We start from the raw sequence: 6568 nt of genomic DNA, 5'->3' as shown, positions 1-6568 counted from the left end.
GCCCGGGCGCGGGCGCGCGAGGCGGGGCCTGCACGGGGGCGGACGCAGACAGCGACTGACGTGCAGGCCGACCAATGGGTGTGCCCGTGCGCTGTCCGCCCCGCCCCCACCGGCCAGACAATGGGGGAAGATTGGGCCCCCGGGCTCGGCCGGGCTCGCGAAAGTACTCCCGCCGAGCATGCGCCGCGGCGCGGGGCCTGCCGGGATTTGTAGTCCATGAGCCAGGCCGCCTCCTTGGGCGGCTGGGGATGAGCTTCGAAGGGGGCCGGCGGGTGTTCCCGAACTTGGAGGAGGACTTTTCCGTCCTCCAACGAGGAGCAGCGTGCTTATTCAGGTACTGAGGCAGACCTGTCCCGAAAGCCAGGAGAGTTCCGACTGGTTCAACTCCCAGACTCTTCAGCCTCAGTTTCCCCATCTACGACACGGTTCAGTGATTGCCGAGTTATATTTATAGTTTCACGGGACACCAATTTGTTCCCCTGTATGCCAGAACACCTCCCACCGCCATGTTTCACTCTGGCTGGGTGGTCAGTCAGGAATGCCCTCCTCCCCTGGGCAACTCCTACACATCCTTCAGGGTCCACCATCAATGGCTCTGTGTAACAGCACGGGATTCTGAGGCAGGCCATCAGCTAACGAGAGGGGCAGGTAAGAGGCCCTTTCTCAGGAAGTGGCATTTGGGACGATCTTGAGATTGGATCTGGGCCGCTCCAAGATGGGGGAAGGGCCACCCCGGCACAGGAACAGGGTATAAACAAAGCTGCACCCTGCCCCCAGACTCCGAGGGACCATTGGGCCTGTACCCACCCACCTCCCACCTGCCTTTTCTCATCTGGAGGATGGCCTCAAGGCTGAATCCTTCCTTCCAAGGCTGAGAATAGGCTACTTGGGCTCTGGGCAGGCAGGAGGGAACTCCCAGGAGCAGGTGGGACAGGTGGACCAGGGCCCAGCCCCATAGAGCTGGGTCAGGGGAGGAGGCCTGACTTCTGACCCCGAAGTAGCTGCCAAGTGACTGAAGCCTTGCTGTCCCCCCACCGCCCGCCCACGCTCAGAGCAGCCCTGCTCAGCCCTTTCCTGGGCTTGGGGCTACATCTGGAAGAGGAGTGGGTGGGAGAGCAGGGAGGTGAGTGCAGGGAAAAATGATCATAACAAAGTTGAAGGGTACCTCCCGGGTGGCAGGCACTACTCCAAAGCCTTTCTCATTTCAACTGACTTAATGCTCTCAATTTATCTGTGAGGGAGGAAGCAGTATTCCCTGCTTTACTGTTGAAGAAGCTGACTGATGGGCAAAGGCAAGTGGGGGCTTTGACCTGAGCTGTAGGCAGAGCTGGCTGGACAGAGTGGCCGCAGAGCCCACTGAACACCCCAACACAGGCTGCTCAGGCCACTGGGAGGCCCAGGTTCTGGTCCCTGCCCTGCCCCCCACTGACTGAGTGACAAGACCTGAGCCCCAATTGCCTCCTCCGCAAAATGGAAGCCTCACAATGGGAAGTGTGAAGTTGTTAATTTACATTCCCACAAGGTTGCTTAGAAGCTGTGTGGCCTGGGGCAAGTTTCCTAAACTCTCTGTGCCTCCAGTCCCCACCTGTGAAAATGTGGAGACTATCAGTACCTACCTCAAGGGGTTGCTATGGAGATGAAATGAATTAGGACTTGTAAAGCCCTTAGGAAGTTCCAGGCAGACTGGCAGGGCCCTCTGAGTGTTAGCAGTTCCGAGAGTTCTTGCTAATTGCCAAGGGAGCTCTTCCCCTCATCACCTTGGGCCAGTCCCTGCCCTTCCTCAGTCTCCTGTTCTCTTTGAAAGGGGACTTAGTCATCATGCTGTGAGCAGCCATGCCTCCCCACCCCACCCCCAACTCACAATTGCAGGGGGGTGGGGTGCAGAGCTGAGTGGAGACCATGACCACCCAGGGTTTATTCTGCTGTGATGGAAAATGTGTGGGGGCTGCGGGAGCCCAGTGACCTGAGATAGTGTCCTGGAGGTCTGGGGGTAGACAGAGAAGGGTCCTGCAGCAAGGAGGGGTACATAAAGTGTCAGAATGCACCCTCCACATTTATAAATAATGCAGATTCTAGGTCCCCCAAATTTGAGTGCCTGTGGTGTGGGGGCCCAGAATGTGGATTTTAAACTAGCGCTTTCTCAGGTGACTGAGAACCAGCTTGGCTTCATCCGATCGGTTTGAAGGGGGATCAGGGGGTCCACTAGGGTACAAATGGGTAAACTGAGATGCAAGCAGACTGGTCCAGCCTAACCACTTACAGGGCAGCATTTAGGAATGGCACCAGGGAGGGTATCAACCCAGGCTGGGAGGGCCTGGGGCACTAATGACTCTTTGTCACTCCCCTCCCCCAGAGCCTCCTCCGCAACAGGCCTGTGATTACTACAGTAGCCCAAGGCAACAGGGCCCCTACCCCACCCCAGCTCATTGCTTGATGCAGGAAACAGAGGTTGGGGAGCCCGGGCAAGGGCGTGAACACAGGACCTTTGGTGATCTCAGGCACCGTATTCATCCTGGGAGCACTGGAAGGGAAAGCAGGTCCCTCCTTGGAATCTTCCAGCCTTGGGTCAACCTCAGGCCAGGGAAGGACTGTTCCCTTCTCGGCATTTCCTGGGTGGGGTGGCCTCTCCCTCCTCTGTCCTCCTCCTCAGGCACTCCAGGGCCCTAGCCTAGCTCTGAGGTGAGACTCAGGTCTTGCTTCAAATCCCAAGACATCTCCTTGCTATCTGGATGACCTCAAGTAAGCCATTTGTCCAGCTCGAGCCTCAGTTCCCCCATCCTCATCTGTAAAATATACCGAGGACTATATGAAATTATTCCAAACAGGAATTAAGCATGGGGTAGGTTCTGGACCTTAGTGAGCCACCTGGTTTTAGGACTCTCTCCAGGACCTGCTGGATGCCTCACCATGCTTCAGATATGCTAGACATGCTTCTGCCACAGGACCTTTGCACTCACCGATTCCTTGTCTGGAACACTTTGCCCCTAGGTTTTCACTTAGCCAAATCCCTCACATCCTTTTGGTTTTAATTTAAATAACATTTGCTCAGAGAAGCCTATTTCCCTCACTTGTGATGCCCTTCTCTGCCTGATTCTTCTGATGACCTTTTTGTAACCACCATCTATTTGACTTTTTCATTTTTACAGAATTACTTGAGAGACAGTGTGAATGAGTGGGGACAGGGTAGAGGAAGAGGGAGAGAGAGAGAGAGATCTCAAGCAGACTCCCGCTGAATGCAGAGCCAGAATCGGGGTTGGATCTCATCACCCTGAGATCATAACCCGAGACCCTAAATTTATGAGCTGGATGCTCAATCAACTGAGCCACCCAGGAGACCCTTGACTTCTTTATGTGTATATTGTCTCCCCACCTTGAGAGTGAGCTCCCTAAGTTCTTGCTGTTTTGTTTTTTTTGGTTTTTGTTTTTTATTTTTTTGACAGAGAGAGCAAGCGAGGGAGCACGCACCAAGCACAGGCAGGGAGAGTGGCAGGCAGGGGAGAAGCAGGCTCCCCACCGAGCAAGGAGCTCAACACGGGGCTTGAACCCACAACCCTGGAATCATGACCTGAACCAAAGGTAGCCACTTAACCGACTGAGCCACCCAGGGGTCCCAAAGGTCTTTCTGGTTAATTCTGTTCACTGCTGTGTCCACTGTACCCAGAATAAGTAAACAAAGGGACGCCTGGGTGGCTCAGTGGGTTAGGCCACTGCCTTCAGCTCAGGCCATGATACCAGGGTCCTGGGATGGAATCCCGCATCAGGCTCCTTGCTTGGCAAAGAGCCTGCTTCTCTCTCCACCTCTGCCTGCCTCTCTGACTACTTGTGTGTGTTCTCTCTCTCTGACAAATAAACAAATAAATAAAATCTTAAAAAAAAAAGTAAACAAATAGATAGGTAAATAAAATAAATTTGAAAAAGATCTGAAGCCAGTACAACAAAATATTAACGTGTGTGGGCGGTGGGTGCTCCTGTGGCTTCTCTGTTCGAGTATTTTTCAATGTGTTTGAAATAATTCATTAAAAATATAAAACACAGGATCTTAAAAAAAAAAAAAATGGGGCACCTGGGTGGCTTAGTGGGTTGGGCCTCTGCCTTCAGCTCAGGTCATGGTCTCAGGGTTCTGGGATCAAGCTTTGCATCGGGATCTCTGCTCAGCAGGGACACTGCTTCCCCCCTCTCTCTCTATCTGCCTCTCTGCCTACTTGTGGTCTCTGTCTGTCAAATAAATAAATAAATCTTCAAAAAAATATATATATAACACAGGGACACTCAGGGGGTTCAGTCTGGTAAGCATGCAGCTCTTGGTTTCAGGTCAGATCATGATCTCAGGGTCATGGGATGGAGCCCTGCGTCAGGTTCCATGCTTGGTGCAGAGTTGGCTTTGGATTCTCTCTCCTCTCCCTGCCCTCCTGCTCATGCTCTCTAAATAAATAAATAAATAAATTTTTTTTTAAAGGTAAAACACAGGAGCCCTGATTTTGGGATGCTCAGGTGGCTCAGCTTGTTAAGCATCTGGCTCTCAATTTTGGCTCAGGTCATGATCTCAGGGTCGTGGGACTGTGATAGGGTCCCTGGGGAGCATGGAGCCCGCTTGGGATTCTCTCTCCTCTCTCTGCCCCTCCCTGCTCCCACACTCTATCTTTAATAAAATAAACTTAAAAAAATAATAATCCACACTGCTTAGGAGTCAAATCCATAGAAAAGGGCAGTGGATGGCATGCGGAGAGGCAGGAGGGTAAGAGGGGTGTCCCTGAGTGTAAATGGAAGCTAAGGTCAGAGAAGTGACTTGCCCAAGGCCACCCTGAGTGGGGAAGGAGGGAAGAAGGGGTGACATGGGAAAGCCCCAAAAAGGCAGAGTAGAGGCAGCGAGGGAGGGGGAGGAAAACCTGGGCTGAGGGAGGCAGGCCCTGCCTTCCAGGAGCTGGCCCAGATCCCGGCTGAGGCCACGACCCTCTTCTGCTGCCCAAACCACACACGCAGCTTCTTCCTGGCGGCCCCTCCAGGGACCTGGCAGGCCCGAGGATTCCTGGAGCAGAGTGTGGGCTGGGGCCCAGGGTGGGCAGGGCCTAGGGTGGGAGAAAGGTGGGCGGGGGTTGAGAGGCCACAGGGGAGCCTGGCCTAGAGGTGGGGAGGAGAAACCCCCTCATCCTGCACAGCATGCAAAATGAAGCTGGCTCTGAGGGCCATTCTTCAGGGGCCGGACAGGCGAAGGGCCAGCGGATCTGGGGCCCTCAGTCCGCAGAAGGCGAACAGTGTGCTGGGCCTCCGTGAAAGAAAGAGGCCAAACAAGTAGGGAGAGTATTGGAGCAGACTCAGCCTGTCCTCATTTTACAGGGAGGAAACGGGCTCACAGGGCTCCTTTTCTGGGTGCAGGACTCAGCCCTGACACTCCTGATCCTCTCCGAGCCTGGATCCTGAGCTGGGCTTTTCTTCAGCTCATGCTGTGCCAGTGGGATTCACGTGCACCTGCCTCCTGCTTCAGCCTGACCCTGTGGGTAGGCTCATCTATGCTTCATTCCTGTGGCCCCCCAAGTTCTAATCCTGCCTCTGCCACAGCACCTTTCTAGGCCTGTTTACTTGCCTGCAGAACAGAGGAAATATTAATTGCTACCATTTATTAGCACTGAGTATTTCATTTGTGCCAGGCACTACTGTCGTTCATTTAATCCTATGCCCATCTTACAAAAGAAGAAACCAAGGCCAGAGAGGTTAAGTAAGTTGCCCAAAGTCACACAGCTAGTATGCAGCAGTCAGGATTTGAGCCCAGGACCCAAGGAAGGTATCAGAGTTTGTGTTGAAAATAAACTGGGATAGCTTGTAAAGGGCCACACTCAGAGTCCAGGAGAGGGTGGAGAGTTGGGTCTTAGTCTCCCAGGCTGGAGTGGAAGCAGTGGGACCACACAGCATAATTGGGACTGTGCTGAAGCCAGCCAGGGGTCTGGGGAGCCCAGAGGCAACCCTGAGGAATCTGGGTGGGGGCCAGAGACGGCAGTGGGCACTGGCACATGATTCACAGAATCATGCCCTGGTGAGGTGAGTTGGGTCCCCTCCACACACCCATTAAGCCTGGGGTCCTGGCAGAGCAAGGCAGATGCAGTGGGGAACCTAAGTTCTTGCCTCTGGGGCCTTAGCTCCCCAACCAGACAGCAGTCCCCTGCAACCCCTCCCCACCCCTCACCCCGCAACCAAGCACTGTTGCTTGGGCTCTGCTGCCACCCTGTGGGCATGGGGGGGTACTGCACTGGTGAGCATGTGGACACCCAGCAGGGAGACTCCCAGCCCCATGGTAGGCGGCAGCTCTTGGGTTTGGAGCCCCTTAATCTCCTGCCAATACCAATCTTTTAATGATTTTGACTTGTCTTCAACATAGCAGCTTGAGGGATCCTATGTCTGATCATGCCCTCTGCTCAAAACCCTCTCATGGGAAGTTACTCGCAAGAGTCAAATTGTCAAATTTTACGGAATTTTGCAATTCATTTGCTAAACGTTCTTGAAAATTACTTAAAATATTGTTAAAAACAAAGATAGTATTCAAAACAAAGCACTTCCTATGTTAAGGTTTTGCTAC

This window comes from Mustela nivalis (assembly GCF_964662115.1).
Source record: "Mustela nivalis genome assembly, chromosome: 17".
NCBI classification, from domain to species: Eukaryota; Metazoa; Chordata; class Mammalia; order Carnivora; family Mustelidae; genus Mustela; species Mustela nivalis.
This window is presented reverse-complemented; position numbering follows the sequence as displayed.